Source organism: Eurosta solidaginis, chromosome 2 (genome assembly GCF_040869045.1).
Source record: "Eurosta solidaginis isolate ZX-2024a chromosome 2, ASM4086904v1, whole genome shotgun sequence".
Classification (NCBI taxonomy): Eukaryota; Metazoa; Arthropoda; class Insecta; order Diptera; family Tephritidae; genus Eurosta; species Eurosta solidaginis.
In genome coordinates, this window is record NC_090320.1 from 136,920,404 (window position 1) to 136,943,276 (window position 22,873).

At 36.5% G+C, this 22,873-nt stretch overlaps 1 protein-coding gene across 8 annotated transcripts in view; it reads left to right on the top strand.

Annotated features, from left to right (window-relative positions):
* The window catches only part of dpr19 (defective proboscis extension response 19), a 1,424,328-nt gene that overhangs the window by 60,428 nt on the left and 1,341,027 nt on the right, over nt 1-22,873 (top strand). For 4 of the 8 annotated variants that reach the window (XM_067766273.1, XM_067766272.1, XM_067766270.1 and 1 more), the window contains one exon: nt 1,961-2,085. The exons of 3 other annotated variants lie outside the window; for them this stretch is intronic. The gene's annotated coding sequence lies outside the window, so the exon portion shown is untranslated. The remainder of the gene's footprint in view (nt 1-1,960; nt 2,086-22,873) is intronic. One more of the 8 variants, XM_067766274.1, reaches the window with a different exon arrangement.

Below are 22,873 nucleotides of genomic sequence, written 5' to 3' on the forward strand. Positions count from 1 at the left end.
TATATAAGTATGTAGGACATTCAATGATAATCAGGTAAAATAATATTTAGAAATGTAAGTCCCTTTTACATTAGAAAATCACTGAACTCAAGTCGATCATGACAAAGACTAAGAGGGCGATAAAGGAGGGAAATAGTACAGCAACGCCCGTATGAAGCAGTTCTTAAAATTTTTTGTTGCTAGTTCTTGTTGTATTCCGCGTTTTATTTCACGCTTTCTTTTAAGAGGAATTGGCAAATGTAAAGGGGAATAGAAGACACAAAAGGAAATGCCAGCAGAATTAAATTCAAGAATTCTGTAATGTAGTTCAATAATTAGAAGTCGGAAATAAGAAATTGTTCTTTTATTAATATATATTCACAAAAAAACGAATATTACCCTCAAACCGCTGCGAAACTGGTGAAAATTATATCAGCGCAAAACGCCCTTTTAGTTAATTCTTTTCTGTGTACAACAATGTCACCAAAATTACATCAACCACATGAAAGTCTTAAACTTTTTTTTTGTAAAAATATCTTGACAGAGTAAAAGTATTACTTTGCCGCCTTCGGATTATTTCTTCCGAAACTAAAACGCGTAATTTGACACCTCTCCCGAATTTTTTGGAAATGTATTAAAAATGGACGCCTGTGGTAAATAATTCCTTCCATTGAATATTTATTATAAATTTGATGCCAAAATCAGTATAGGATGCTACTTTTTCCTCAAAAGATACTAAAATATCAAAACACACAAATATCTATGAATGCGGAATAGTCTTAATTAAAGATTTCGCATATGTGGAGCCAAGTAACCATCGCACATTTTAAAATTGTGTAATTTTCAACACAAACATATTAATACGCATTCTAGGTATAATAAATTAGTTCCTGACGTATATTTGTTTGTCGGGGAAGCCTTTTTTCACTTCCATTTAAGTTAATCGTGTTTAAATAGCAAATTTTTTTAATTTCTCGCAACTTTTGACAACAGACCACCAACTTAAAACCAATTTTAAAAACTTAAAATACTTTTTTAGAGATAAAATAGTGTTTAAGTGACACTGTATGTGAATTAATTTAGGTAATTCTATACAACAGCATGACACTATAAATTCACGTCCAAAAATATCGGGAGATGTATCAAAAGGTGCGTCTTGGACCCAGAATGCGATTGAAAAATCGGAAAACCAAAATGTTGAGTCGTTCAAGAGATGGTAATTCTATACAACAGCATGACGCTCTTAATACACGTCCAATAATATCGGGAAGTGTGTCAAAAGACGCTGGCCGGTCCCCCAATGGGGTGCAATCAAAATTAAATCAGTTCAAAATCCCTTTGTACACAAAATTTTTTCCTGTGTACACCAACATTACAACAACCACACGAAAAGTTGCAATTTCTTTTGCAAGTATCTTTTCACAGACTCAAAATTTGTGTTTTCATATTCGCATTTCTGGTTCCAAGACGCATATTTTGATACATCTCCCGATATTTTTGGACGTGTATTTAAAAATGTTCATAAATGGTGGCAAAATCTGTAGTATCTTATTGTTTCATTCCTACATATTTCTACTGTTTCTTTCGCACTTCTTGGAAATTTACCAATTATGAAAAATGTCCCACAAATGTGAGTTGGTGTTAGTTTTTTTCCAAAACGAAAATGAGATAGTGTCGGATTTTGAGGTGGAAATAGCAAAATGTGATTAGCGATGGTTGGCAGGACACCACCGAACTTTTGTGGGGTATTTTCCAAAATTCATACGCGCCTAAAAATATGTGGATTATAATTATAAAAAAGTACTAAAATAAATAGATAGGTGTCAACAAAAATTGATATTTACGCAATTTCGCAGAAATGGAAATATTTCTGAAATTTCTTTAAAAAATAGCGCTTTTTGTTTGCAAATATAGGTAAATACTTTTGTAACATTTATTTATTGGTTTTTAGATAACTGACAATCATTTTTTTCTATTTTAGTAGGTTTTCTAATGGAGGTTCTTGCAAGTTTACTTGCGAATGTTGGAGCTATTTGAGATGCACTGTGATATGGGCCTGCAATCAACAGCTGCATCTTGACCATTAATAGGGCATTTCGTTGTAAGGTAAGTAACTAGTTTAATGAAAGTGAAGTACAATTGCATTGTACCTTACGCAGGGGAGCTGCAATTTTCGATGCCTCCAAATTGTGTGCGATTGCAGAAGTACTAAATTGCACCTCCAAATCATGTAATGTACATAGGTACTTATGTATGTATGTATGTACTGGTGGTGGGATTATTTTCGAATTATATTCGAATAAACGTTATTCGAATAAACGAATAATTCGTTTCACATAATTCAAATAATATTTATTCGAACTTTTTATTCGTTTATTCGCTTCCATTTATTCGAATTCCTTCCCTTATTATTCGAATAGTGCGAACTATTCGAATAGTTCGAATAGTAAAATAAAAAAATCTCTTTATCTTACGCTTATCGCTTGTACATATGAGCATGCACATGTATGTATACATACTAGGCCGGGTCGATTTGTGGGGAGGCAAAAAAATCGCCCATTGCTCTGTGAAAATCATATTCTATGGATCAAAATAAGAAACTTTGCCGAAGGAACCATACCTCTAAAACGAATTCTGATGTCCCCCCTTTGGGTCGTAAGGGCAAATTTTGAAAAATCCCCACTTTGAAATGGCTATGTTTTTTCTTTTTGGAGTTTATTTTTCTCCTTAGAAATTTATTTACTCAGAACATATGTAAATGAAAAAAATGAATTTAACTTAGTAATAGAAAAGAAATTACAAAAAATTATTAGAAATTAGCGTTTTTACAACCCCCTTTTAAAACCAAGGCATCACTGTGATGCATTTGCATGTCGTAAACATAGTTGTGTGGGTTTTTTATTCAACCGTTTTAAAAAATGAAGGTATCACTGTGACACAATTGCTGATCGTAAAATTGCTTGTGTTGTTTTTTTAAGCCACCACAAGATACAGCAGGTAGAATTGAAATTGCCCCGAACCAAAAGTTCGACCTAAAGGGGGGGGGGGGGGGACATCAGAATTCGCTTTAGAGGTATGGTTCCTTTGGCGAAGTTTCTTATTTTGATCCCTAGAATACGATTTTCACAGAGCAATGAGCGATTCTTAAATCAACCCGCCCTAATACATACATATATTTATGTGTGGATAGATGCATGTAGGGTTATTTGCGTACTTGTAATAAATATATGTACTTTGTTATATTTTAAATTTTTTATTATTAGATTGTTTATTGTTTACTATCAAAAAATGAAAATATTGTCAGTTAATAAAATATCTTTTATAATTTAAATTTAATAAAATAAATTTCAAGTGAATTAAATCTAACATATTTTTTTAAATAAAATAGTTTTTATCTTAACTATGATGCATATGCGCATATATTCTTGTTTGTTTGGGGTTGCTTTGTTAATATTCATTTATTTAGTTATATTACCATAACCAAAGTTGTGCTTGAGCCTTAAACTAGAAATATCGGGGTCGTTGTCCACTGTACTGATCATAGAACTTCGTTTATTGTTTAAAAGAGTGCGTAAATGTTCATACTACATAAATGTACATGTATTTTAATAAAATTAATATGGTAGGGATTTTTGTTTCCCATATATGTATATTAGGCCGGGTCGATTTGTGGGGAGGCAAAAAAATCGCCCATTGCTCTGTGAAAATCATATTCTAGGGATCAAAATAAGAAACTTTGCCGAAGGAACCATACCTCTAAAACGAATTCTGATGCCCCCCCCCCCTTTTGGTCGTAGGGGCAAATTTTGAAAAATCCCACTTTGAAATGCCTATGTTTTTTTCTTTTTGGAGTTTAGTTTTCTCTTTAGAAATTTATTTAGTCAGAACATATGTAAATGAAAAAATGAATTTCACTTAGTAATAGAAAAGAAATTAAAAAAAATTATTAGAAATTAGCGTTTTTACAACCCCCTTTTAAAACCAAGGCATCGCTGTGATGCATTTGCATGTCGTAAACATAGTTGTGTGGGTTTTTTATTCAACCGTTTTAAAAAATGAAGGTATCACTGTGACACAATTGCAGATCGTAAAATTGCTTGTGTTGTTTTTTTAAGCCACCACAAGACACAGCAGGTAGAATTGAAATGGCCCCTATCCAAAAGTTCGACCCAAAGGGCGGGGGGGGGGATATCAGAATTCGTTTTAGAGGTATGTTTCCTTCGGCAAAGTTTCTTATTTCGATCCCTAGAATACGATTTTCATAGAGCAATGAGCCATTTTTAAATCGACCCTCCCTAATGTATATACATATGTATGTAAGTTGTATGGAAAAATTTTGTTTTGATATATTTTGGTTTGTATAAACACATAATTGGTCACCATTAGAAAAATATTTTTACATTTCGTTGTCAACATTTTTTGCGAAGTTATTTAAGGTCAATGTTAACTTAATTGAAAACTTTGGAAAAAAATTTCCTAAAATAAAGTGTGAAGCAGTCCGTTTTAAACGTAACAAAATTTTAGTGGAACGAGTGACTAGTTTCAAAAACGACAGCCTGTCTGTTTTTGCCGCTGCTTAAAATTTTGATTGTCCTTGAACGCGTTAAACTATGTAATATAAATACCCACATGTGCATATAAGCATATTCTAACATACGTACATGTTGTATTTTTGCAGATTCCTTTCAAATCAGATTCATATACAAGTGCATTTGGGTATCTCTATATATACATTGGTAGATATGTAAATTCAAAGAAACTGCGCAAGAAGTGATATGAAAAAAAATCCCACCTATCTACAACATATGTACTTACATACATATGTATGTATGTATATGGGAAACAAAAATTTCTACCATATTGTAACGAATTTACTTGCAAGTCCTCTTATTTGCAATCCTCTGCTAAGTTCGAATCACTAAACTGTTGAGTAAATAACTCCAATATTGAATAATGGAAAAATGGCCTTTATTAAAGTACTTCACAATAAAACTTATACTTTGCTACTCGCTGGCTTAATAACCAAACTGATTGATAACTCAAATGAAACTCTACTATTGGCCGCCAGATCGCGTGCTTAATCAATAACTGATTGATAGCTCAACTCAAACTGAATTACTTCTTACCCGCTTGTGCCGCTTTTATAGTTTACGCTGCATACAGCTAGGCTCTTCGATTTCCAGAACTTACTAGTTAGTTTCGGCTACAAAATCGCCAGCCACAACTACGTGTCCAAATTATTGCCCTCTCTTGTGACAACTCAGATAAGATATATGCATGTGTTTGTGCATTGCCGCTCCGCTGCTCGTATACGTACATATGTGTAGACGCAATTATTTCTTCGTTTATGTAGATACATAATGATTGAATTATTGATGTGAATGTTTGTAGTTTACAGTCTCTCGCGCTCCCATAGGCGTATAAGTAAATGCATCTGTGTGTGACATTTCTCGGCTGCCTTATATATGTGTATACATGATTTGATTATTGACGTAAATACTGTTTAGCATGGCGTTAGCATCGCCTTAGTGATGGTAATATCCGTGACACTGCCCTCCACCTAAGTCTGATCGTCCCGATCAGACAAATCTCTCGATCTAAACGCTGCTAATCTCTCCAAATGAACCACTTTCATTTTGGTTCGTGGTTTGGTAGTGGTTTGTATGCGGTACACTACATCGTTGATCCGTTTTACAACTTTGTATGGGCCTTCCCAGTTACACTGCAATTTCGGAGACAAACCTTTTTTTCGTTGTGGGTTGTATAGCAGCACCAAATCTCCTTCCTGAAACCCTTCCGAATTAATTGCTTTATCGTACCTCGCTTTCATCCTGTCACTCATAATCTTTGCTCGTTGCCTTACCAGGTCGTGTATCTCTCTCAGCTCTTCTTCCAAGACACCAGTGGATTTCTCGACATTCCTCTCCGCATCTATCCCATACTTCAAATCAGCTGGCAGTCGAAGGTCATTGCCAAAAATTACTTTTGCGGGAGTTTGGCCCGTTGTGTCATGTACTGCCGATCTGTAGGCCATCAAGAATAATGATATGTGTGTATCCCAGTCCTTATGGTATTTGTCTACTACTTTCCTTAAATGCTCCTCCAATGTTCTATTGAAACGTTCCACCATACCATCGGACTGAGGATGCAATGCAGTTGTCCGTGTTTTTCGAATGCCCAACTTCTTGCACATTTCTTGGAACACAGCTGATTCAAAATTCCTGCCTTGGTCAGAATGCAACTCCATTGGTACACCATACCTTGCAACCCATTCGTTTTTAACTACTTTTGCTACCCTTTCTGCGTCTTGGTTTGGGATTGGGTATACCTCTGGCCATTTACTGAAATAATCCATAACCACCAGTACGTATTTGTTTTCGCGGTTGCTAGTAGGAAATGGATCTGCGACATCCATGGCGATCCTTTCAAATGGTGCACCTGAAATATACTGCTTCATCTGGCCATGACTTCGGGTTTTGGGCCCTTTCGCTCTGTTGCATACCTCGCAATTGGCAATCCACTCGGTAACCGACTGACGGCAACCAAACCAATAGAATCTCTGCTTAATCTTCTCGAGCGTCTTCGTGATTCCAAGATGACCTCCGCTTGAACCATTATGTAGCTCGCTGAGCACGTCAGGAATCCTCTTTCTGGGAACAACTATCAGATTCTTCTTGCATTTACCATCCTCACTCTCCCATACTCGATGAAGGCAACCGGATATCAATTCTAAACTCTTCCACTGTGCCCAATATGACTTCGCAATGGGACTCTCTGCTGACATCGCTTCTCTGTTTGGTCTTTCGTTTCGTTCGAGCCCTTGCATAACACGTGACAAATCTGTATCTTCTATCTGACACTTTCTTAGCTGTTCCTTGTCCCATTCATCTGTACATGTTATAGTCATTAGCCGGACATCTATAATTTCTTCTTTAGCCTCGGCTTTTGAACAGTGCTTGCATTCCAAACTACATGGTCTTCGTGACATTGCATCGGGATTTCCATGGGTACTACCTTTTCGGTGCTCAATGGAAAAGTCATAGCTTCGTAGTCGCTCGATCCACAGTGCCAATTGTCCTTCCGGATTACGGAACTGCAGTAGCCATTTTAAAGCTGCGTGATCTGTCCTGACACGGAATCGCTGGCCGTAGAGGTATTTGTGAAAATGTTTAATGCACTCTACCAATGCCAACAGCTCTTTCCGCGTAACGCAGTAGTTCCTCTCTGGTTTTCCAATCGAACGGCTGTAATATGCAACTACCTTCTCCTGTCCATCGACCAGTTGTGATAAAACGCCTCCTATAGCATATCCACTCGCATCTGTATCTAGAATAAATGTTGCTCCTGGAATCGGATATGTTAACATTAGTGCAGTGCACAAACGCTCCTTCAATATTTGGAAAGCCACTTCTTGCTCCTTCTTCCATTCAAAAGCTTTATTTTTCCTTGTAAGCTCATGGAGGCTATGGGCTACGCTGGAAAAATTTTGTACAAATCGGCGGTAATATATGCACAGCCCAAGGAAACTTCTTAATTCATGTAGGTTCTGTGGTCTTGGCCAATCCTTTACAGCCTCTATCTTTTCGTTCGCAGTGCAGATGCCCTCTGTCGTTACCTTGTGACCCAAATAATTTACTTTCTTTTTAAACAGCGCACACTTTTTGGGACTTAACTTCAGACCAGCGTCAGCTATTCTTTGGAAAACTTCAACTTCCTCCAAGTTCTTAAGATGTTCATCGAAATTCTTGCCCAATACGATGATGTCGTCCAGGTACACCAATCATGTTTTCCAATGTAGTTCTTTCAATACCTGATCCATGAGTCTCTCGAAAGTAGCTGGTGCATTACATAGTCCAAAGGTCATTACTGTAAATTGCCAAAGACCATCTCCGACTCTGAAGGCTGTTTTCTCTTCCTTCACCTCCACTTGCCAGTAGCCGCTTTTCAAGTCCAGTGTGGAAAACCATTTCGTACCAGAGAGCGAGTCCAGAGTGTCGTCAATTCTTGGCAATGGGTAGCTACCCTTTTTCGTAACGTCATTCAACTTCTGGTAGTCCACGCAAAACCTCATTTTTCCATCCTTCTTCTTTACAAGTACTACCGGTGAGCTCCAGGGACTAGCTGATGGTTCGATGAATCCGCTGTCGCTCATTTCTTGTATAATTTGACTCACCACTTCCCGCTTCGCCAGTGGAACACTACGTGGAGCTTGACGTACCGGCTTTGCGTCTCCAGTGTCAATTAGATATTTCACAACATTGGTGCGGCCTGGTTTGGAACCATCCTGGTCAAATATCTTTGCGTACTTTAGGAGCAGTTGCTTTGCCTTACTCTGATAATCTTCCTCTAGCCCCTCCGTCCATTCCGTGATGTCATTTGAAATATCAGTGTTACTAGATGAAACGTGTTCCTGGAGCTGTTCACAGTTAATAATTACTTCAGCCTCTTGGCATCTTCCCAAAACAGCTCCTTTGGTCAAATTGAATGGTGACTTGAACTCATTGAGTACTCTTACCGGAATACGTCCATCTTGTTTTGTCATAGCCAGGGCTTTTCCTACAAGTATGTCCGGTGTTGATTTGTTTGCTGCTTCGACAACCCACAATTTGTTTGTCCCACAATCTCCAACAACCTTTGCCCAGATGACTGCTTCGGATTTTGGTGGTATTTGCTGACTCTCTTCCACCAGTACTCGTTTACTGCTGTAGCCTCTCTCGTAGCCTAAATTAAGTGGTACATCCATGTTCTTATATCGCATCGTCTTGATTTGCATGTCGATCTTGATGCCTTGGTTGATTAAGAAGTCCACTCCAATTATGATTTCATCAACAATATCTGCCACTATAAAATTATGTACTACCGTGACGTTCCCAATTGCGACTTCACATGATACTTCTCCTAGAACCGTGCTGTCTTCTCCAGTGGCTGTACGCAATCTTGCTCCATGCAATGGTCTTATCTTCTTGTTGACTAAATCCGCTCGAATGATGGAATGAGATGCACCCGTATCTACAGTCAGTAAACGTTGCTTTCCATCCACATGTCCTCCCACAGTAAGATTGTTTGACCTTCTTTCAATTTGTGAGATAGAGATTATGGGGCATTCAATTGAGGGAGCCAGCTGTCGCCCCTTGCGGCTGACTGGCTTTAGTTTAACGATTGAGTGGACTTAGAGATTTGCTCATCTCCTTCAGCTCTGCGTTTACGGCCACCCACATTGTTGGAGCTATTGGGACCGGTGCTGCAATTTTGTGCAATATGACCTGGGTTGTCGCACTTGAAACATTTAATAACTCCGGCATTTTTCTGTTGTGATCCCTTCAGTGCTTCCAAAATTGTGTCTACCCAATCTGGTCTTTCCACTTCCACACGATGAGCTTTGTATACTGGTTTACTCAATAGTGAGGCCGTTTCCTGAGCAAATGTCAGCTTTGGGTTTGCGTATGTAGCTCGCTTCGTTTCCACGTCCCGTATGCCATTTATAAAACTCTGAACCTTTCAACATCCGAGGCAAACTCCTGCAAAGTCTCATTCGCTCTTTGGTGACGGTTTTGCAACTCAATTTGGAATATCTGTTTCCTATGCTCGCTTCCGTAACGTCTCTCGACAGCGGCCATCAATGCTGCATAGTTGTTCCGCTCTCATTCGGGAATCTTCTGTAGGATTTCGGCTGCTGGCCCTTTCAATGCCACGAACAGAGCTGCAACTTTATCTTCAGCATTCCAGTTGTTCGCTGCCGACGCTTTCTCAAATTGTAGCTTAAATACCTGGAATGGAACAGAACCATCAAACGTTGGGGATTTTACCTTCAGAGTAGACGTTGAAGTGATTGGAAGGTTCAATTGTAACTCCTGAATCCGATCTTTCAAAGCATCCATCTCGGCTTCCACTTTATCTTGTCGTTCAATAACAGCCTCCAGCTGCGATGAGAATTTTGTTTCCTGTGCCTCCAACTTTGTTGAGATACGCTCTTCTTGTGCTTCGAGCTGTAATGTTATGCGTGCCTCTTGTTGATTTAATTGTTCTGCAATTTGTGACGCCATGTGTGTTTTCTGTTCTTCCAATTGTGTTTCCATCTTGGATGTTATTTCTGACGGCATCTCTGAGATACGTGTCTCTTGTGCTTGCAGTTGGGATGCCATATATGTCTTCTGTTCTGCCAGTTGAGATGTTATATCTATCTTTTGGGATTCCAGTTGGGATGCCACTGTCGACGTTTGAGCAGTTATTGCAGCCAATATCATGTTCAAGTCTGTGCTGGTAATTGTCTGCGATGTTTCGTTTTTCTCTTCAATTTTTGTTGTCTCCTCGCCATCAAGAGGAAATACATACTCTTCCACGTTAATTCCTTCTGCTTCCATTGCCTCTCTTAGCCGTGCCTGAAGTTCGTGTTTAACGCCGGTTGTATTCAATGCACGGCTCTCCAACTCCTTCTTTAGTTGCTGGATCTTCAATTCACTGAACTTTGCCATGTCCTTGTTGTCCTCTGGAATTTATTCAGCAATTCCTCTTCTGACACCAATTGTAACGAATTTACTTGCAAGTCCTCTTATTTGCAATCCTCTGCTAAGTTCGAATCACTAAACTGTTGAATAAATAACTCCAATATTGAATAATGGAAAGATGGCCTTTATTAAAGTACTTCACAATAAAACTTATACTTTGCTACTCGCTGGCTTAATAACCAAACTGATTGATAACTCAAATGAAACTCTACTATTGACCGCCAGATCGCGTGCTTAATCAATAACTGATTGATAGCTCAACTCAAACTGAATTACTTCTTACTCGCTTGTGCCGCTTTTATAGTTTACGCTGCATACATCTAGGCTCTTCGATTTCCAGAACTTACTAGTTAGTTTCGGCTACAAAATCGCCAGCCACAACTACGTGCACAAATTATTGCCCTCTCTTGTGACAACTGAGATAAGATATATGCATGTGTTTGTGCATGGCCGCTCCGCTGCTCGTATACGTACATATATGTAGACGCAATTATTTATTCGTTTATGTAGATACATAATGATTGAATTATTGATGTGAATGTTTGTAGTTTACAGTCTCTCGCGCTCCCATAGGCGTATAAGTAAATGCATCTCTGTGTGACATTTCTCGGCTGCCTTATATATGTGTATAAATGATTTGATTATTGACGTAAATACTGTTTAGCATGGCGTTAGCATCGCCTTAGTGATGGTAATATCCGTGACAATATTAATCTTATTAAAATACATCTACAATTATGTATGAACATTTACACACTTTTTTACTAATAAACAAAGTTCTATGATCAGTACAGTGGATAACGACCCCGATATTTCTAGCTTAAGACTCAAACACAACTTTGGTTACGTAAATATAACTAAATAAATGAATATTAACAAAGCAACCCCAAACAAACAAAAATATACACACTTAAATATATGTATGTATACATACATGTGCATGCTGATATGTACAAGCGATGAGCGCAAGATAAACAGCATTTTTTAAGCGCTATTCGAATAAATGGAAGCGAATAAACGAAAAAAAAGTTCGAATAAATATGATTCGAATTACGAATACCTGGCGAATAAAATAGTTTATTATTCGAATAATTTTTATTCGAATAGTCCGACCCCTAGTATGTACATGTTAAAGTGCAGCCAGTTTTTGGATTGATTATTTCTTTTTTGTAGGGTATCATGCGACCTGAAAGATTCCTGCAATGAAAATATGGACACGGCGATGTTCCAGAGTAACACCATTTAATCTGTGTATTATATATATATCATATATATAAATAATTTGGGCAACGTACCTATTTTTATTGACTTTATTTCATTTAATTTTGTTTGATTTCTTTTCGTTTTACACTCAGAGAAAAACGCCGTTCTAAAATCCATCACCACTGGACTCAATTCAAGCTTTTCATGTACTTACTTTTTTGTTCTTGAAGAACGGACGACCCGTTCTTAAACTGACAACCTTGCTCTTGAACCGACACCATTTTCTTGAAAAGAGAACAGTTGGTCTTAAAATATAAACAAATTTTCTACTAGTGAGAACGATGTTCTTAAATTAAGTTCAAGTAAAAAGAAACGGTACAATTCGTATGCACTACAATGTTAAATACCACATTTGACACCCGATATCAAGCAGTTGTAGTGGCCCAGCGGCTATGATGTTGCGGTTGCGATCGTGTGGCGCGAGTTCGATCACCGTCAAACTCTGATGTTTTTTAAAACAATTTTAACTTTAATTTTTTTAACTCTTTTTTTCGTTCAGCTCCATGCACAGTTAATTCTCAAACTTGTTATGAAATCTTTTAAATATATATTCAGATTGCATCATCATATAACATGAATTTCTCAATAAGAGATATATATAAAAAAATCATATTATGCATTTTTTCTCAATCTTTTGGTTATTAATAATTTTTTTATGTTGGTTGGGCCAATTTATAAATGATTGGTTTGCTAAAATGAGCATTTGTGGCCATAAATTAAAACAGGGTATATTTGTTGTTCCCGACGTGGTTTGACGTTTACCTTACGTCTTCTTCTTTGGGGGTCTATTTAATGTTAAGTATATAAAATTAAATACATTAAAAATTATACATTAGGATATCTAACAATAAACCTGAAAGTGACACATCATTTAACACTTATTTTGCTACTTACATTAATATTAACATTAATAATTATTTGGTTCAAGTACTAATACAATTTGTTGCACAACATTATTCACACATTAAATGACATTTGTTTATTTTTTTAACATTCCATTGCATCTCTGTACAATAGCTGAGTAGACGCTGCTTATATTGTCAAAATCTTCTTTGAAGCTCATCGCGTTTTGTAATTGTTGTTGAATGCGTATATTTTCCAGCGTCATCCTCGTTTTCTCTCTCCGTTCAATGTCTAACATTTTAACATTTGAGAAATCCGCTACGTGATTGCTCTTTGTTAAGTGTTGTGCTAGCCCGGTCGAGGTTTTTTGGTTTTCTGCATCTTTCTTATTTTCATTAATTCTTATACCTAGTTGCCGTTTTGTTGTATCGATGTAACATTTGTTACATTTCTCATTTTCGTTAACATTGCAAGTTATTTTGTAAACAAATCGGTTTGTTGTTCTTTTGTAATTGGGTCTTTTGTTCTAGTGTAAATTTTTTTGAGTGTGTTGTCTGGTTTATGCGCGTAATTAATGTTTTTGTTATTTATAGTTTTATGTAATAGTTCATTATCTGTAAGGCCCGGGATGTAAGTTACGCCGATATATTTCTTGTTCGTATTATCTTGTTGTGTGTTGTTATATTTTTGGTGAACTCTGTTCACAGTATTTTGTTCCATAAGAGAACTTGGATAGCTATTGTTATATTGTATTTAATTTTATATACTTAACATTAAATAGATCCCCAAAGAAGAAGACGTAAGGTAAATGTCGAAACGCGTCGGGAACAACAAATATACCCTGTTTTAATTTATGGCCACAAATGCTTATTTTAGCAAACCAATAATTTTTTTTGTTATCAAAAATTTTTATTAATGACAAAAAAATTATTATTAATAAAAAATAGATAAATGTGTACTAATTCAAAAAATTACATTCTCACTCCTATCAATGGTCAAGCAAGAACCGTTCTTGAATTGAGACCGAAAAATGTTAAATCGACCACAAACCTCTCTCGGAGCGTGAGAACGAAAAATCTTAAATCAAGCCCCAGTAATGCTTGAAATGAGCACAGAAGGTTCACACATCAATACCAAACTGGTCATAAAATACGAACGGTGTGCATGGGAAAACTGTTCTTAAAACGTCCATCGGTCACGAGAAGAAAAAACGTACTTAACAGACTTTGTCAACGAATGTTTGTCGATCACAAACCTCTCTCGGAGCGTGAGAACGAAAAATCTTAAATCAAGCCCAAGTAATGCTTGAAATGAGCACAGAAGGTTCACACATCAATACCAAACTGGTCATTAAATACGAATGGTGTGCATGGAAAAACTGTTCTTAAAACAAACACATCGGTCACGGTTAAGAAAAAACGTACTTAACAGACTTTTGTCAACGAATGTTCTTAATTTTGAACTTTTTTCGTTCGTTTTAGAACGATTTTTTCTCTAAGTGTAGGTAATAATCTAGAACAGGGGTCGACTGATAAAACGGTTCTCCAACTCCTTCTTCAGTTGCGGGATCTTCAATTCACTTAACTTTGCCATGTCCTTGTTGTCCTCTAGAATTTATTCAACAATTCCTCTTCTGACACCAATTATAACGAATTTACTTGCAAATCCTCTTATTTGCAATCCTCTGCTAAGTTCGAATCACTAAACTGTTGAATAAATAACTCCAATATTGAATAATGGAAAAAATGGCCTTTATTAAAATACTTCACAATAACACTCAAACTGTGCAACGAATAGCTTAATAACCAAACTGATAGCTTAAATGAAACTGACTTTCAAAATAATACAGCTATTGCTCGCTAGATATCGTCTTAGTCGTAACTGCTTGACAACTCAAATCAAACTGAATTACTTCTTACTCGCTTGCGCCACTTTTATAGTTTACGCTGCATACATCTAGGTTCTTCTATTTCCAGAAGTTACTAGTTAGTTTCGCTACAAAATCGCCAGCCACAACTACGTGCACAAATTATTGCTCTCTCTTGTGACAACTCAGATAAGATATATGCATGTGTTTGTGCATTGCCGCTCCGATGCTCGTATACGTACATATGTGTAGACGCAATCATTTATTCGTTTATGTAGATACATAATGATTGAATTATTGATGTGAATACTGCTTGGCATGGCCTTAGCATCGCCTTAGTGATGGTATAGCTTAGTGATGCTAATATCTGTGACAGTATTATATACTTTTTCTTTAAAGTCCAGTGTATTTCTAATGTCGTATGTAGAGTCCGACGTTAACTTTTTTAATATGTCTGCAATATATTTGCACAGCCCGTATAATGGTGACCCCGTTTCTGAGCATATTGGCATAAGTGGGATACTATCCTTGTGTATACTGGATATACCTGAGATCTTAGGAGCCTTTCGCCTTTATGATAATTTTCATTTTATATACAGCCCAATTCTAAACGAAAATTCCGTGCGAATTGTTTCCCTTCTCCCATTCCTCGTATTCTAAATAAAAATTCCTTGTGAGTTTTTTCACTTCTCCCTTTCCTCCTATTCTGAACAATGTTCGAAAAAGCGGAAACCGGTTATGGGAGAAAAGTAGGTATTATGAATGTGAGGGAAAGGGAGATTTCTCTGCCATTTCACAGGAGTTTTTTCACTAGTTAAATTAAAGGGAATGCTTCAAAATAGTTAAAGGAAATTGGTTATTTTAAGAAAGAAAACTTATTTGTACAAATTTGTGCTAAAATATGTATTTACATTCTACCACAATATTCTCACTGTTAATGCAACAACAACAACAACCACAATATTCTTTATTTTAAGTCGAAAAGTATATCATAAGCAACGGAAGAGATCTTCGCATATTTGATGCAGCCATCCAGAAATTGGGCAAGGATTTTTCAAGAAGGCTTAAATAAATTTTGGTATATAGCGAAAGGGGAACACAATTCGACTTGGCCGCCAGAAAATTTATTTGCAGAATGAATGCAGGCAACTCCGGCGGATTTGTGTTATCCCGCCGGTCTTTTTCTTATGCACCTCTGTTGATGTTGCTGTGGCACCAATTCATTACTCATTTCAGTGAATACCACATGAAATTCAATAATGTGCATTGTTTATACCTTATTTCTTAATTGCAAACAAATTGGCAACAATAATTAAACTTTACAATTTTTTAAACAAAATAAGAAATGCGCAACGAAATTCCAAATGACAAAACAGCTGACTTCGAAAATTCGAAATTCCTATTCCCCAATTATTCTTCTCCCTAGGAGAAAAGAATTGGAGGAATTTTTCCGCGGGAATAAAAAAATCCGCGAGAATATTTAGAATTGCTCTGATATTGTGTCTGCTAGACCATAATTTTTGTTAGATAACCGCGATATAGGATCTTGTTTCGGAACTCTTTATGTAGTAGGGCCGATTTAAAAATCGCTTATTGCTCTATGAAAATCGTATTCTAGGGATCAAAATAAGAAACTTTTCCGAAGGAAACATACCTCTACAACGAATTCTGATGTCCCCCCTCCCCCCCTTTGGTTCCAACTTTTGGGTAGGGGCAATTTCAATTCTACCTGCTGTGTCTTGTGGTGGCTTAAAAAAAACAACACAAGCAATTTTACGATCTGCAATTGTGTCACAGTGATACCTTCATTTTTTAAAACGGTTGAATAAAAAACCCACACAACTATGTTTACGACATGCAAATGCATCACAGTGATGCCTTGGTTTTAAAAGGGGGTTGTAAAAACGCTAATTTCTAATATTTTTTTTTTAATTTCTTTTCTATTACTAAGTTAAATTCATTTTTTCATTTACATATGTTCTGACTAAATAAATTTCTAAAGAGAAAAATAAACTCCAAAAAGAAAAAAACCTAGGCATTTCAAAGTGGGATTTTTCAAAATTTGCCCCTACGACCAAAAGGGGGGGGGGGGGTGTGCTTTGCACACAGAGTATATTAACTTTTAACTTAACGGTTGGTGGTGCAGGCATAAAGGAATCGACATAGATATAGACTTCCATATATCAAAATCATCAGTATCGAAAAAAAATTTGATGGAGCCATGTCCGTCCGTCCGTCTGTCCGTTAACACGATAACTTGAGTAAATATTGAGATTTCTTCACCAAATTTGGTACACGAGCTTATCTGGACCCATAATAGATTGGTATTGAAAATGAAGGAAATCGGATAATAACCACGCCCACTTTTTATATATATAAAACCTTGGAAAACACAAAAAACTGATTATTTAGTAAATAATACATCTAGAATGATAAAATTTGACGTGTGGACTGATATTGAGACTCTTGATAACAATTTAAAAAAATTTTTTAAATGGTTTATAAATATTATTTAATCATAAATGAAAAGTCGTTAAACCTATCGTAACAAAATTCGGTAGAGAGGTTGCCTTTACTATAAGGAATGCTTTGAAGAAAAATTGACGAAATCGGTTAAGGACCACGCCCACTTTTACATAAAAGATTTTTATAATTAAATTTTCCCCATAGCAGGAAATATTTCTAGAAAAAATGGACGAGATCGGTTAAAGACCACGCCCACTTTTATATAAACGTTTTTTAAAAGGGTCGTAGACGAAAATAATAAGCTTTATCTTAGCGAGAAAGTGATTTGTATCAATAGAATTTTACTTTCTAAATTGAATTATAACATTAAATTGGAAAACCCTAAAATTTTCGAAAATGGGTGTGGCACTGCCCTTTTATTGTCTTAGCAATTTTCAATGTATCGGGAGCCATAACTCTAAGAAAAATTTACATATCGCAACAAAATTGGGTACACATATTTTCCTTATAGCAAGAAATATTTCTAGTAAAAGTGGATAAGATTTGTTAAGGACCACGCCCACTTTTATACAAATGACTTTAAAAAGGGTCGTGGCAAAAATAATAAGTTAAATCTTAGCGAAAAGTAGTTTTGTACCAATCGCATTTTGGGCCATAATAACAGGATTCAAATCTTGAAAAATGGGCGTGGCACTTCCCCTTTTCTTACAATGCATTTCCCAATGTTTCTGGAGCCATAACTCAACGAAAAATGTATGTATGCCTTTAACAGGAAATATTTTCAGTAAAAATGGACTAAATCGGTTAAGTCGCCTTCTTTTATATAAACGATTTTCTAAAAGTGCGCATACGCAGGTAATAAGCTATTTCTAGTAAAAGTTGGAAAATTTCGTTAATAACCCTGCCTTTTTTTTTTTTGTAATTATTTCTTCCATCCTAAATCCCCTTCTCAAGCAAAATGAATGAATGAATTGAAAGTAATATCATCCTATATTTATGTCCCCGGCAATACAATAAGTGTCAAATGCCTATATTGTACAAACACATACTATGGTAAAAATTTAGGCCAATATCCCCAAACCTAAGTGGGTTTTTGAAATAATAACCCTCCCATATTGATACCTTCTTCAATACCTTTTGATTGATATCCACATTGTCACCTTAACTCACAACACATTTTTCGAAACTGCTAATTTGAAGACGAAATATAGATAAAAGATTCATAAAAAACCTTTAATTGCCGACTAAGGAAAGTTTGAGAGTTAGAAATGAGTCCGTTAAACTATACTCATTTAAAAATCCAAAATTTTATTGACATTGAACAATGAAATTATATTATACAATATTAAAATGGAAAAAAGTCGAATCACAACTAGTCCCTCCCTTCCTTATCAATAGGAACAGAAAATATTTTATTTCGGAAAGCAGTCGAATTTCATGTGTATATATAATGATTAACCTTGGTATATTAGATGACCTGCAAAGAAAAGAAACATTTGGACCAATTTATGTATGTAAGTCAGCATACGTGCTAATTTCATCCCTGTGATGTTTATTAAATCTTATTATGAAAGTCAACCTTTTATATTTTGTAATCACTAATCTGAACCCAGAATAGATTGGTACTGAAAAAAAGCGAAATCGAATGATAACCACGCCCACTTTTTATATATATAACATTTTGGAAAACACAAAAAACCTGGTTATTTAATAAATAATACACCTAGAATGTTGAAATTTGACGAGTGGACTGATATTGAGACTCTTGATAAAAATTAAAAAAAAAAATTTAAATGGGCGCCCACTTGTGATAAAATCAATTTTGCAAATATTATTAATCATAAATCAAACATCGTTAAACCTATCGTAAAATTAAAAAACCTATTTAAATGGGCGTGTCACCGTCCACTTGTGATAAAATCAATTTATAAATATTATTAATCATAAATGAAAAGTCGTTAAACCTATCGTAACAAAATTCGGCAGAGAGGTTGCCTTTACTATAAGGAATGCTTTTAAGAAAAATTACCGAAATCGGTTAAGGACCACACCTACTTTTATACAAAAGATATTTAAAAAGGTTGTGGACGAATAAAATAATATACATCTTTGAAAAAGGGCTTTATATCAATGGTATTTCATTTCCCACGTGGATTTATAACAATAAATTGGAAAATTTTCATACTAGAATAATAGGCTGTAATTTAGCAAAAAATTGTTTGAATCAATGATATTTCACTTATCAAGTTTTATTGTAAGAGGAAATCGAGACATTTTTTTTAAACGGGCGGTGCGACGTGTTATGTTGAAAAGTAATTTAGATGAAATGAAATGTGTAATTGAAGCTCACGGTGAGTATATAATGTTCGGTTATACCCGAACTTAGACACCTTTACTTGTTTTCTTATTGTAATCGTCAATATTTATTTTGTTTCCTTCGCCCGATGTAAGTATTCAAATGTTTTTATTTTTATTTAGGAATTTCCGCGTCTGTTCCACTGCATCCGTTATTGCACTATCTATTGTACTGGGTATTGTTGTATAATTTTTAACTAATAAGGAGAATTTTATACTAGCCTCTTCTTGTCCCCTATTATTTTTAAGAGTTTATATTAAATCCTCCTCGTATATTTCAATAGAGGAGAACTCTTTTTATACACAGGTGGAGCAAATCTTGGTCCATTTTCTAACCGCGCTTTTAGCTATTTTGGAATTTCAACTTTTGTTTCATTTATAAACCAATCTTCATGATTGGTGTTGTTGGTTAATATATTGTTGCGTTTGGTTCGCACTCTCAATTTTTCGTTCCTGGCGCTTTTTTATAGCTGTCGTTAACTTTTTAATAATATTATTTTCAATTTATTTAATAATTTGGGAAAAATTGAATAATAATTAATAATAATAATAATATTTCCAGCCACCCACACTCACACCGCATTTGTGTGCATGCATGCACATGCATGCGTTTCATACACATGCACGTGTGTGTGTGCAGGTCGTCAGCACCCATGCACGTATATGTGGGGGTGGTTGTATGTGTGGCCCTTCCCCTTCTTAACACCAGAGGACTTTTTCGCGGCTTAGCGGTTGTCCTCAACGGGACAACCGGGCTCTTTCTCGATTGACCGCCAAGCAGTTCACATCGCCCAGGATCACCATCGTCATTTTGCGACATTAAGGTAACCTTACACACATTGTATATTTTCTTACACTCTAATTAAAACACTATTATAACGAGGAAATCCTCTTTGCGTTTTTCTTCTCTGTTTTATTTGGAGTGAACCATCAATCCCGAGATCGACCCGTGTGCGCCTACCCACTGCCGGTTTCAGACGCACCCAGGCCGAACATTGGTCCTTACTCCCCGAAAAAAGAACTAAAAGCACTTACAAATTACAGTCACAACACAGTACAATTTGCCAAAGGTTTGCCACGAGATTTTATTTGCCACAGCATATCCCAGCAGAACCACCAAAAAGTTGGAAGTTTATACTCTACACGATATTAGCAGCCACCGGAGCCACAGCCATCACATCAATTCCTCCAGCAAAAATAAGAAGTAAGTGTTATATTTCTTGCCACCTTTCTTTTTTGAGTGTTGTTTTTTTTTTGCAAAATAAAGAAAAAACCCGTGTAGTGCGCGAAAAATTGAAATCAAAAAAGAAGTGAAAAGAGTGAAGTTATTTAGTGATCACCAATTTATTTTTTCTATTTTCAAAGGTTAAATCACTTGGTTTGTTAGCCTTTACTTCGGTCCTTGTGATTATCTGGTCTATCCCCCCGCCAGTGGTAAGGTTTTCCAGACACAACACAAGGAAGAGGGTAACCTAACCTCACTCTCCGCACCATACTAACTAGGTTTTTGTTGTTGTTTTTTGCACATCATAAACACGAAATTAAGTTCAATTTAATTAATTAATCCGGTTTTCACTTCACTTTTTAAACACTTTTTACACTTTTTTTTGCGCTTAGTTTCAAATATCGCACGCATTTTTTCACTTTTTCAAAAATACACCCATTATCTGTGGAGGTGGCGAGTGGTCCCCCTTTTTTGTTGTTGCCGCTGAGACAAAAAGTCTGTAAATTAAACCTTTTTGCTGTTGTCGCTGCTGTGACAAAAAGTCCATAAAAAATCAACGCTTTTCGTTGTCGCTACTCTGACAAAGTCTGAAATAAACAAAATAAATAATAAACTTCGAAGTTCAATAGTTTTATTTAGGGCTGGGCAGCCTTTTAACTCTGAAGAGTTCTATTTTTCTAATCGGAAATTTTCTCGTTATAAAACAACGGAAACCTAATTCCGTTTAGCAGAATCAATCGCAGAGTTTGATAAAGATTACAGCCTTATTCCGGAAAGCGACCATAGCAAACACACCCTTGCAATACAGCAGGAAGAGTTGCGGTCCTTGTGGAAGAAGGTAAAGTCTGCGTTTGATTCGCTATTGGGATCTGATGAGGTGTCAGCGGATGACGTTATGGCGGTCAGAAAGAAGCAAAAGGCAGCATACGCAATCTACGTGCGATGTTCAGCGTCTATATCTGCTGAGGCAGAAAAATACAAGAAGGATGAAAAGAACGTCAATCCTGAGCAAGAACCTCATGGGCATAAAATTCGCCTCCCTGCTTGCGACACGGAAGTTATTCCATCTCAACAACAAAACGCAGGGCGAAGCAAAAGATATCGTTAAAAAATGCCCTCTCACAAATGAAGGTTTCGAGATGGCCTGGAAAAACTTGTGTGAAAGATACGAGAACAAACGTATCTTAGTTAACACACAACTGCAAATTCTATTTAACTTAAAAAAGGTAGAAAGTGAGTGTGGTAGTTCAATAAAAAAGCTACAAAATGATATAAATAATTGTATTTCGTCCCTCAAATGCCACAAAATTGACACTTCCAATTGGGATGCAATCCTGACCTATCTATGCTAAACCAAGTTACCAGAGAGCACGCTGGCTCTTTGGGAGCAAAGTATAGACCATAAAATGGACATATCCAAGTGGGAGGATATGGATAAATTCCTGTCTAATCGGTTTCAGACACTTGAAACAGTGTCTGGTTTTACAGGGCATGCCACTTCGAAAGTGCAAAAACCAAACGCGTCGCGACAATCGTCAGAAACCCCTACGAAAAGACTTGGTGCTTTTCAAACAAAAGTATCCAAGCAAACAATAAAATCAATTTGTAAAATGTGTAAATCCCCTGAACACAGATTACGCAACTGTTAACGCTTCTGCGAGTTAACCCCAGTAGAAAGGATTAAATTTATAAAATCCACAAGTGGCTGCCTGAATTGCTTATCCCCAGGACACACCGTGACGAAGTGCACCAGTTCCTACAACTGTTCCAAATGCCACTCTCGTCACCACACGCTCCTGCATGCGGATACATCTCAGCACACGGCTGTACGTAATCCTTTCTTTCAAAGATGCGGATAATATCCCAACAACATCAGCACAGGCGCGACAATCTGCAAACCAGAATGTAAAATCCTGTCATGCCAATTCCAGCACAGGCGTGCTATTAGGAACTGCTCGCGTACACATTCACCATAATGGTACCGACTTCTCCGCGCGGGCATTAATTGATTCAGGGTCTGAATGTTCTTTCATGACAGAAAGACTGAAACGTAGAATCAATTTGCCGGCGAGGAAAATGCATGCCCAAGTGTCGGGCATCACCAATGCAGTATCTGCTCAAGTTAGAGAGGCATCCACCATCGAATTACGTTCACCAGTGGTTTCATGCTTCAGCTTGACTACTCCAGTTCTGATTCTAGCCAAACTTACTGGAAATCTGCCATCCTGCCATATCAACACGATGACTATGCAGGCATTCCCAGACTTGGTTCTGGCAGACAAGAGGTTCTACGTCAAAGAAGATGTAGACCTCATACTTGGTGGAGACATATATCCCCTAATTATAATGAGCGGTTTGAAAAAGAATGTA